The sequence below is a fragment of the Gopherus flavomarginatus genome, chromosome 4 (assembly GCF_025201925.1).
Source record: "Gopherus flavomarginatus isolate rGopFla2 chromosome 4, rGopFla2.mat.asm, whole genome shotgun sequence".
Taxonomy (NCBI): domain Eukaryota; kingdom Metazoa; phylum Chordata; order Testudines; family Testudinidae; genus Gopherus; species Gopherus flavomarginatus.
Window position 1 is genome coordinate 76,545,446 of NC_066620.1, and position 11,028 is coordinate 76,556,473.

General features: G+C 53.7%; 1 protein-coding gene across 3 annotated transcripts in view; it reads left to right on the top strand.

Moving 5' to 3' along the window:
* Positions 1-11,028, top strand: part of PLD5 (phospholipase D family member 5) — a 230,082-nt gene that overhangs the window by 181,263 nt on the left and 37,791 nt on the right. The gene's annotated exons all lie outside the window — the stretch shown is intronic.

The following is an 11,028-nucleotide window of genomic DNA, read 5'->3' on the forward strand; positions in this document are numbered from 1 at the left end:
AATTATGTAAAAGATAATGCCACCATGCTGTGTGGCAGTAGTGTTATCAATAATGCATCCTACTAGCCAATCGCATGCTGTCACATCTCCATTCAGTCTATAAGTACAAAACAAACAAACAAACAAAAACAGCCCTTGCACTTTTACAGTGGATTGGTACATAAATATTTTCTTTATTCTGAAGTGTTCTGAAGAAAAGTCCTCTCACATTCTTTTATTATGTTGTACAGCAGGGAAAGTATGGACTGCTGGCCCTTTTGGCATTATTTATGGCAAGAGAAAAAACTCAAAACATTTAAGTGCTCATGCTGAGAGTTCCAACTGAGTGAAGAAGATGTGAGATGTTCTAACAGGCCAGTGTCATAGAATTCCACTATGTAGAGGAAGCATGTGAGTGAGATGGTGGGGGAGGGATGCAAGATTCCACGTTTTTACAGAAGCAAGTGGAATTTTCAAGCTACTTTTATTCTTCTGTGAATCTACTGATGTAGCAAACTGTTCAATGTCCTGTAAGTGGGAATGAAATTTGAAATATGATGCTCACTAGCAATGAAACAAGAGGCCAGAACAATGTGTTCCTTGTCTGACTCTTCAGGACAAGCTCTTTTCTTTGACATATATAACAAAAACCAAATTTGAAAACAGAAACAAAATCAAATTAGAGTTCACAGTAATTCGATTTCCTGCAGTAAAACTAAATCAAACACCATCTTGGGAGATTTTCTTACAGGTGCAAGTATTTTTTTTTCCCCTAGGAGAGAAAATTGAAGTAACACTTGTTCCCACTTTTAGGGAGTAATGAAAATATAAACTGAAGACTCATTTGTAAATGATAAATTGAGCTGTGATTATGTTAAGTGGTATTAATTATGGTGTATAGCAGTGAATATAGCTGAGTCAGTTCTCCCCTCAGCATCACACTTCTGTTCATTATTCTGCACCAACAGCAGCAACTGAACTTAGGTTTATCTCCTTATTGCACGGAAGTGTGCATGAATTTCAATGGTGTAGCTTTCCTATGTCTGTGATTTAAGATGTTTGTATTGATGTATCTTATTTACACTGAGCATTTTTCATATTACTTGGGCAGGTTAATGAAGAAGTAATATATAGTTCAGGGGAAGAAGCGGGGACAGACATCCCCTAATGTATGAAGTACTTAAAGGATTTCTTCTATATCAAGGATGCATGATTACTTCATTCCTTTCAAATACTACTCCTCCTAATTTTTGTTCATTATTATGTTATGGCCTTTTAAAGCAAAACTTCCTGCTTTACTTGTGTTTGACTTCCGTTCTGTCTGTGTTGCGGTATTCTTGGGTACAGATGAAGTGCAGAATCATGTTCGCTTGTTCAGTGTACTTTTCTTTTAGTAAATTCCCATGTAAGATTACAGCAGCTGTGCAGAATATGGTGGCTTGTAGTAACTATCTGATCTTTCGTTATTTAAGGATGTACTGTGAATTGGAAATAATAGCACATCACTCTTCAGTTTGTTACCCTTGCCCCATAGCACCACCAGGAAAGGAAAAGTATACAGTAGTTTCCAGGATATAATGAATTGTCAGCACCCTAGAGCATCCACCTTACCATATTGTGTTGAGGCAACTCCTCTACAGTAAGCAGTGGAAATGAAACTACTAAGTTGTGATTCTTGGGGTGACTTTAACTGTGCAGGAATTACACATAATACAGCCTCTGTCTAATTATTTACAGAGGATGAGAACTTGAAAACACTGGGGCTGTTTGTGGTTAGCACTCCAAATGTAATAGACCAAATCTACAATGGCATCACTGGCCCATTCATATGTCCCCTTTATTCTCTGACTTTCACTCTCCATGAGTCATGGTTTTATACTGAATATCCCTGTAATGTTAGGTCAAATTCAGTTTAAGAGTTATGTATGCATTGAGCATGGAAAGCACTGTCTCACTCTGGTCATGTGCTCCGGATTTATTTTCAGCACACTGGCTTGAATGATAATCTTCAGCATTCAACATCACTGGGATCTGGTCCAAATCACAGATTCAGAATGCATTTTGATACCAATAAAAACTGCAAAGGAATTGTTTTCCTGTTCTGGTCCAGCTGAAGCTTAATCTTGTCAGACAGTTGTTTTTACAGAACTTCCAACTTAAATGGTGGAAATCTGACAAGACCACAAGATCTTAAGATTGTAATTTATTGAGAGTGAAATGTTAGGAGAACAGCTTGCAAGTGATTATAACTATAAGGGACAGAACATAATTACAGCTACAACAGAACAGCTAGCCAGCTGGGAATGTATCTGAGCCCATCTTCATTTCCCACTTGTAAGTGCTGCAAGTAAACTCTTGCCCTTTAATATACTTGGGATCTCTACAGTAGAGGTGGTTATAACTGGGACTTGTAGCACTGCCTATTATTAAGGTTGCCAGACACTTCCCATTTTCAGGCCCTGATTTCAGTTGTTTATAACTTGCCGAACTTTAACTGTTCAGATTGGAACATTTTGTGTCTGCCTCAGACTGAATTTTTCTGGAAAATTTCAGCCAAAATAGATCCGCTATTTCTGAAAACGAGACTAGTGAAAAAAGACATCGTTTTACTCAAGCTAAAAAATTCTTGTGACCTTTTCTTTGAATAGCCATGACTTGCTGCACAGAGAGACTGGGATGAGGAGCTGGGGGTCATGGAGAGGCACTGAGATTGGAAGAATGGGAGCCAGTGGGGAAGAAAAATGTGTGTATGTTTGGGGGAGCGTGGGCAGAACTGGAAGCCTGAGTTGGGAAGAAAGACAGATTGGATGAGGAGCCAAGAGGGGAGGAACTGGAAGTGGCTGGGCAAGGAGACTGTGGACAAAGACCTACGGGTTGGGGCTGGGGGGAATGGACATGTCTGGGCAAAGAGACTAGGCATGTGAAGGTATTGGGGCTGGAATGGGGAGCTAAGAGGGGTGAGACTAGGATTTAGTGGGAAAGGAGTCTGGGCTAAGAAGCCTGTAGAGTGGAGATGGGACTCGTTAGGTAAGCAAAATGGGGACTGGAATGAGAAGCCAGTAGGCACGGGGAGAGACGAGACTGAGGGGGGACAGGTTGAAGAGAAAGAAGGGGTTCTGCTTAGGGCGAGAATAGGCGAAAGTGTCTCTGGCCTCTCCAGAGGCTGGAATGGAACCCAAAATTCCAGAGTCTCACTATTTCTCTGATGTCAGTGTGACGGGATCCCCAGGGTGCAACCTGGACTGTGGGACCGCTGAGCCCTTCAAATCCACCAACCTGGGCTGTCTCTAGGGTGACCAGACAGCAAGTGTGAAAAAGCGGGATGGGGGTGGGGGGTAATAGGAGTCTATATAAGAAAAAGACCCAAAACTCGGGACTGTCCCTATAAAATTGGGTAATCTGGTCACCCTTGCTGCCTCTCACACTGTGATACTGATGTCAAGCTACAAACCTTTGATAGGCACTGCACTTACACAGACATCCACAGGCAGGGGTACACCCAACTGTGTTATGTGAATGATCTCCCAGCCACTCGTGAACCATCAGTAGAGAGGCTCCAGCCAATTCTCTCCAACTCCCCAACCTTGCACCCCAGAACTGTACCATCTTGCACTGGTCAGAAGCCTGGCCAGTGTAAGATCATTAAGTAGTTAGTCACTCCCTCAGTGTGGAACGGGCACATGCTAGTCTTTGTAAACTGAACTGAGATTTACCAAGCACTTCAACCAAAACACACTGTTTAAGGTATAAAATAAAACAGGTTTATTAACTATAGAAAGATAGATTTTAAATTATTATGAGTAACATGCATAGAGATCAGAGCTGGTTGGTTACTGTAGCAAGGCGCTGTGGCTCCCCTCCTCCTCCGGGAGGGTCGAGCCCCGCCAGATGCCAGAAGGGGCGGGGCCACAGGGCACTACACCCGCCCCTCAGAGGGTCAGGAGGTGACCCGGAAGTATAAAAGCCGACCGGTGGCGCTCAGTTGAAGCCCAGCCGCCGTCGGGAGCAGACCTGCCAGAGGGTGCTCGTGACGGGGAGGCTGCTGAGGCCCAGGGTGGTTGCCCGGGCTGGCCGGAGCTTCTCCGTGCCCACTACAACGAGGAGCTGCCGGAGCTTCCCCGCACCTGCTACGACGAGGAGCTGCCGGAGCTTCCCCGTGCCCATTACGAGGAGGGACTGCCGGAGTCGTCCCTTCCCTGCTGTTACGCCTAGGAACCCCCAGAGCAGGTCTGGCCGGACTTCCCAGAGGTACTGCCGGGCCTACCACCCAGCCCCAGCCGGGAGGGGCCCATGCTACTGGACTTCCCAGGGACTGACGCCACCGATCAGGTAGACCCGGGGGGGAGATTGGAAGTGGCCCGGGGGCAGCCGACCCCAGTCAGGCTGCTGACGTACCGGAACCGATGACAATGTGTTGCGGTCAGGAACCCCACTGACCGTTAGCCGTGATAGCCGCTACTAGGGCCCCGGGCTGGAACGCAGTGGAGTGGGAGGGCCTGCGTTCCCCCTGCCACCCTTCCAAGGGTGGCAGACTCCCCCTCCCTCTGGCCTGAAGAGACCATTGGAACTATTGTTTGCTCAGCCCTGAGCCAAGAGGGCCTGAGCTGTTATAACTCTGTGTTTGGTGCCCTGCCCCACCTAAGGGCTGGGCCCCCCTTAAACTGTGCCACTGTTTCGTCCTGCCCCAAAGGACCTGAGCAGCCTGAACTACTGTTTGCTCAGCCCTGAGCCAAGAGGGCCTGAGCCATTGTAACTCTGTGTTTGTGTTTGGTGCCCACCTGACCCAAGGGCTGGGCCCCTTTAAACTGTGCCACTGCTCGGTCCTGCATCAAGGGGCTCGAGCTGCCCGAGCCTCGGGCGAGGCGGCCCTCAGCCCCGGGACTGAGGGCCTAAGACCCCGAGCTGACTTTCTGTTTACTCCGGCCTGCAGCAGAAGGCCAGAGTCCCAAGCGACTGTGCAGCATCGCTGGCCGTGACACAAAGGGCAGACTTGTGTAGCGAGGCCAGTGTGGCTCCCCTCCTCCTCTGGGAGGGTCAAGTCCCGGCTGGCCACCATTACACGTGGTACCAGAAGTGAGGAGGCCCAAACCCCCGCCCCTTTGAGAAGGGGCCGGTAGGAGGGCGGTAGATTGCACCCCTGTCCAAGCCAGGGCATGGATATGGAGCGGCTGGGTATTCCAGCTGCTGGCGGAGAGCCAGGAGCGGCAGCAGGCGGCCCAACTGCTGCAGCAGCAGTAGCGAGACGCTGCTCACCTCCAACAGCAACAGCAGCAGCATGCGGCTCAGCTGGAGCACAAGCAGCGACTGATGCAGCAACTGGGGAGTCAGCTGCAGCAACTCATAGGGCCCCTGCCCCGCCTCGTAGACTGGCCAGCGGGAGAAGGCACTGGGGGCTCTCGTCCGCCTGCCCCCCTGCGCCTGACCAAGATGGGCCTGGGTGATGACCCTGAGGCCTTCCTGGTCACTTTCAAACGCATGGCCCTTGTCGCAGGATGGGCCCGAGATGAATGGGCCACCCTTTTGGCCCCGTATCTGACCGGACTGGCCCAGATCGCCTATCATGGCCTGGCAGCGGAGGAGGCCAGGGACTATGACCGGGTGAAGGCGGCTGTCCTGGACGCCTTGGACGTTAGTCCCGAAACCTTCAGGCAGCAGTTCCGGGGCCAACCTACCCGACCAGCGCCTGTCCTCAGCTGGTAACCCAGAGCTTGAAAGAGGCGTGCCGCCGGTGGCTACAGCCGGAAGCCCGGACGGCGGAGGAAGTAACCGAGCAGGTGGTCTTGGAGCAATTTGTCCATATTCTGCCCACCCGGGGAAGGACCTGGGTACTCCACCACCGGCCGGCGACACTGGCAGCGGCCGTCTCTCTAATGGAGGGCTTCCTGGCTGTGGAAGCCTCTATGGGGCCTGCCTTTCGGCCACCCACCCCGGGGCGCGAGCACCCCCGTGGTGAGAAGAAGGCAACCACCACGGCTGGACCACGACACCCGAGCCGTGGATGGGAAGCCCGGCCGGTGTCCGGGACCCCGTGCCCGGACTTGGCCCTGCAGCTTGCACCACCGGCCTCCACTTCGGGGCGCCCGAGGGCCCGCCGGAGCCCACCCTGAAGTCCCAGAGCCTTCGTCCCCCGGAGCGGATGCCCAGAGGTTGGACCCTGCTTCAGGTGTGGGAAAGCGGGACGCCTACAACGGGACTGCCCCGAAATGGAGTGTAGCTTCGGGCAGGTCTGTGCAGGGGAAGGCCGGGCCTGACGGCCACAGCCCCCCAAACTCACGGTCCCGGTGACCATCAGGAACCAAGCCACGCGGGCCCTAATTGACTCTGGCTGTGGCCAAACGTTGATGCGCCAGGCCCTGGAGCCTCTGACCGACCACTGCCTGGCACCGATTCATCTGCAGTGTATTCACAGGGACGTCCGACCCTACCTGAGCGCTCGGGTCTGGCTAACGGTGAACGGCATCACCCGACAGTTAGTAGTCGGCTTGGCCCTCCGACTAGCCCACCCCATAATTCTGGGGCAGGACTGGCCCACCTTCGAGGAGATCCTCCGGTCCACGCTGGCCTTAGAAGCCGAACCCCAGCAACCCCCGTCGGAGGCCGCAGAGGATCTCAAGGAGGATGAGGCTGAAGACCAAGAAGCCGATGGTCCGTAGGAGAAGCCCTCTTCCAACCCCCGCTTTGATACTGATTTTTGCCGGGACCAGCGGGCAGACCCCACTCTCAGATGGGCCTATGAGCAACTCGCGGCGGTCGACGGGTCGGTTATCAACCCCCACCAGGCCACGCAGTGGCCCCACTTTGAGTTACGCCAAGACAGGCTCTATCGGGTCGATCAGGACCCCCGCACGCAGGAGCCGCAGACACAACTGCTAGTGACCCGCTGCCACCACCGGGCAGTGATGAGACTGGGACAGGAGAAGACCCTTGCTCGCATCCGAACCCAGTTCTACTGGCCGGGGCTCTACCAAGATGTGAAGCGGTCCTGCCCGGAATGCCAGTTGGCTGCCCCGCCCCCGGTACCCAAGGCGCCCTTGGTCCCTGTGCCGCTGGTCGGGACCCCGTTCGAACGCGTCGCCATGGACCTAGTGGGTCCACTCCCCAGAAGTGCGGTAGGTTTCCAGTATATCTTAGTCCTCGTAGACTATGTTTCTCGGAGGCTATCCCCCTGCGGGGCATCACGGCCCGGACTATTGCGGGCGAACTGGTAAAGATTTTTGCCCGCATGGGGTTACCCAAAGAGATTCTAATGGACCAAGGCACCAACTTTACGTCACGGCTCCTCAAACAGATCTGCAAGCTCCTGGGGGTGAAACAGCTCCACACCTCCGTGTACCACCCACAGACCGATGGGTTGGTGGAGTGGTTTAATCGCACCCTTAAGGACATGTTGAAGAAATTTTCCCCGGAGGAGCTGCGCCATTGGGACCAGTTCCTACTTCCTCTGCTGCTGGCCATCGGGGAGGTCCCCCAGGCATCAAACCAGTTTTCCCCGTTCGAACTATTGTACGGGCGTAGGCCGCGGGGCCTCCTAGATTTGATGCGGGAGATCTGGAAGCAGTCGGCCTCCCCCACCCAAGGCCTCCTCAAGTACGTCCTCCAGCTACAGGAGTACCTTACTCAGGCGGGGACCCTGGCGCGGAAGAACTTGAGGGCAGCCCAGGAGAAGCAGGAGTGAAGCTACAACCGGGGAGCGCAGGCCTGGGAGCTTTCCCCGGGGATCGGGTCCTCCTGCTCCTGCCCTCCAGTGAGTCAAAGTTATTGGCTCGCTGGCAGGGTCCTTATGAGGTCACCGTGAGAGTAGGGCCCATAACCTACGAGGTTCGCCAATCCGATCGACGGAAGAAAACGCAGCTATATCACAACAACCTGCTAAAGCCTTGGCGTGACCAGAAGGGTCTGCTGATCGACCCTTATCTGCCCGCACCAACGCTGGGCCCCGACGTGGCCCAGACGGAGGACTTGACCGAACCCCTGCTTGGCAGCTCGCTCACGGAGGAACAGCGTAAGCAGGCCAAGTGTCTCCTGCAGGCATTCCGCAGAACCTTTACGGCAATACCGGGTTCCACGACCCTGGCGTGTCACACGATCCAGACCGAGCCAGGAAAGACGATACGTGAAACCAACCGGCCGTTGCCGTATCGGATGCGGCAGGAGGTCGAGGAGGAGGTCCAGGCCATGTTAACCCTGGGGGTCGTCGAACCATCCCGAAGTGAGTGGCGCAGTCTGGTAGTTTTGGTGCCCAAACCGGACAGCACCCACCGGTTCTGTATAGATTTCCGGAAGGTAAACGCTATCTCTCACTTCGACGCCTACCCAATGCCCCGAGTGGATGAGCTGCTGGGCCGCCTCGGGGACGCCCAGTTCGTTACTACCCTCGACCTCAGCAAGGGCTATTGGCAGATCCCGCTCGCTGAGGCCTCCAAAGAGAAGACTGCCTTTGCCACCCCCTTGGGAATCTTTCAGTTCACCTGAATGCCCTTCAGTCTCCATGGGGCCCCGGCGACCTTCCAGCGGCTCATGGATCGCCTCTTACGAGAGCATCAAGACTATACTGCCGCCTACCTCAACGACGTGGTGATTTATAGCTGGTGCTGGGAAGACCATCTAAATCGGGTCGCCGCAGTCCTAAGAACCCTGCGGCAGGCAGAGTTGACGGCTAACCTGAAGAAATGCCGCATAGCCTGGCAGGAGACTACCTACCTCGGCTATACCGTGGGGGGTAGATGAATAAAACCCCTTGTGGGGAAGGTACAAGCCCTCGCAGGCTGCCCGACACTGACAACAAAACATCAGGTGCAGCAATTCCTGGGCCTAGCGGGGTACTACCGGCAGTTCATTCTGCAGTTTCCATCTATCGCAGCACCCCTAACTGGGCTGCTAACCAAAAATAGCCCCCGACAGGTGTGGTGGACCCCCGAGTGCGAGACTGCCTTCAGGACGCTCCAGGACTGTTTGTGTCACGAACTCGTTCTGTATAGCCCAGATTTCCACAAGAGGTTCATTCTCCAAACGGATGCGTCGGAGGTGGGCATAGGGGCGGTCCTATCCCAGGAAGTAGACGGAGAAGATCACCCGGTGTTGTATATGAGCTGAAAACTATTCCCCAGGGAGTGGAATTATGCCGTAACTGAAAAGGAAGCCCTCGTGGTGAAATGGGCCTGCGAGGCCCTCCGATTTTTCCTCCTGGGAGCCCCCTTCACGCTCGTCATGGACCATGCCCCCCTCCAGTGGCTAATGAGCATGAAGAACAACAACGCCGGACTCATGCGCTGGTACTTGGCCTTACAGCCATATACATTTACCGTCCAGTACCGGGCAGGTAAGGACCATGCTAACACAGACTTCCTATCCCGCCTCAGGGAGCTGGAAGGGCCTGGCCCCGACGAGCGGGAGCCAGGCTTGAGAGGGGGTGTGTGTAGCGAGGCGGTGTGGCTCCCCTCCTCCTCCGGGAGGGTCGAGCCCTGCCAGATGCCAGAAGGGACAGGGCCTCAGGGCACTACACCCGCCCCTCAGAGGGTCAGGAGGCGACCCAGAAGTATAAAAGCCAACCGGTGGCGCTCAGTTGAAGCCCAGCCGCTGTCGGGAGCACACCTGCCAGAGGGTGCTAATGACGGGGAGGCTGCTGAGGCCCAGGGTGGTTACCCGGGCTGGCCGGAGCTTCCCTGCGCCCGCTATGACGAGGAGTTGCCGGAGCTTCCCCGCGCCCATTACGAGGAGGGACTGCCGGAGTCGCCCCTTCCCTGCTGTTATCCTGAGGAACCCCCGGAGCAGGTCTGGCCGGACTTCCCAGAGGTACTGCCGGGCCTACCACCCAGCCCCAGCCGGGAGGGGCCCATGCTACTGGACTTCCCAGGGACTGACGCCACCGATCAGGTAGACCCGGGGGGGAGATTGGAAGTGGCCCGGGGGCAGCCGACCCCAGTCAGGCTGCTGACGTACCGGAACCGATGACAATGTGTTGCGGTCAGGAACCCCACTGACCGTTAGCCGTGATAGCCGCTACTAGGGCCCCGGGCTGGAACGCAGTGGAGTGGGAGGGCCTGCGTTCCCCCTGCCACCCTTCCAAGGGTGGCAGACTCCCCCTCCCTCTGGCCTGAAGAGACCATTGGAACTATTGTTTGCTCAGCCCTGAGCCAAGAGGGCCTGAGCGGTTACAACTCTGTGTTTGGTGCCCCGCCCGACCCAAGGGCTGGGCCCCCTTCAACTGTGCCACTGCTCGGTCTTGCCCCAAAGGACCTGAGCAGCCTGAACTACTGTTTGCTCAGCCTTGAGCCAAGAGGGCCTGAGCCATTGTAACTCTGTGTTTGTGTTTGGTGCCCACCCGACCCAAGGGCTGGGCCCCTTTAAACTGTGCCACTGCTCGGTCCTGCATCAAGGGGCTGACTTTTGCCAGTGAGCTTTCTAGGGCTTCAAGTCTCACAACTAGCTCATCTATTGATTCAGCAACTAGTGCTATGTCATCAGGGAAGTTCTTTTCATTAAGGTGTATGCCTAAAATGCATTTACTTAGTGTCTGGCCAAGTAAATAGTCTATGATGGTATTGACATGTTTTTGGGCCGGCAGTGGGTCCTTGTTGAACACCTGACCTAATTCAGAAGAAAATAATGTTTTCCTATTTACAAGAATGCAGCTTGAGGTGTCACCTAATAGGAGATGGAACATTCTATGGAACTAGTCAGGGAGGCCTGCAGGTTTCAAGATCAGCCAAAGAGATTCCCTGTCAACAGAGTCAGGTGCAGCCTTGATATCCATAAATGAAATGTAAACAGGGCATTTGAATTCTTGTGCCTTTGCAATAAACTGGCACACTTTTATGAAGATCTGCTCCATTGCAAATAGGCTGGGATTGATGCCAGCTTGTTGCAGTATTCTCTTGTTCCTTAGTATACCAGCAGGTTGAGTGCCATGAAGTTAAATTTTATTAACATTTGTGAAACCGTGAGACACTGTAGTGAAGACTTTCAATTAAAAAATGCCACAAGGAAATCAATAATTCTGTTTTCAGAGCAAGGTTTGAATAGTGTTTAGTAAATAAGGCCTGTAGCCTG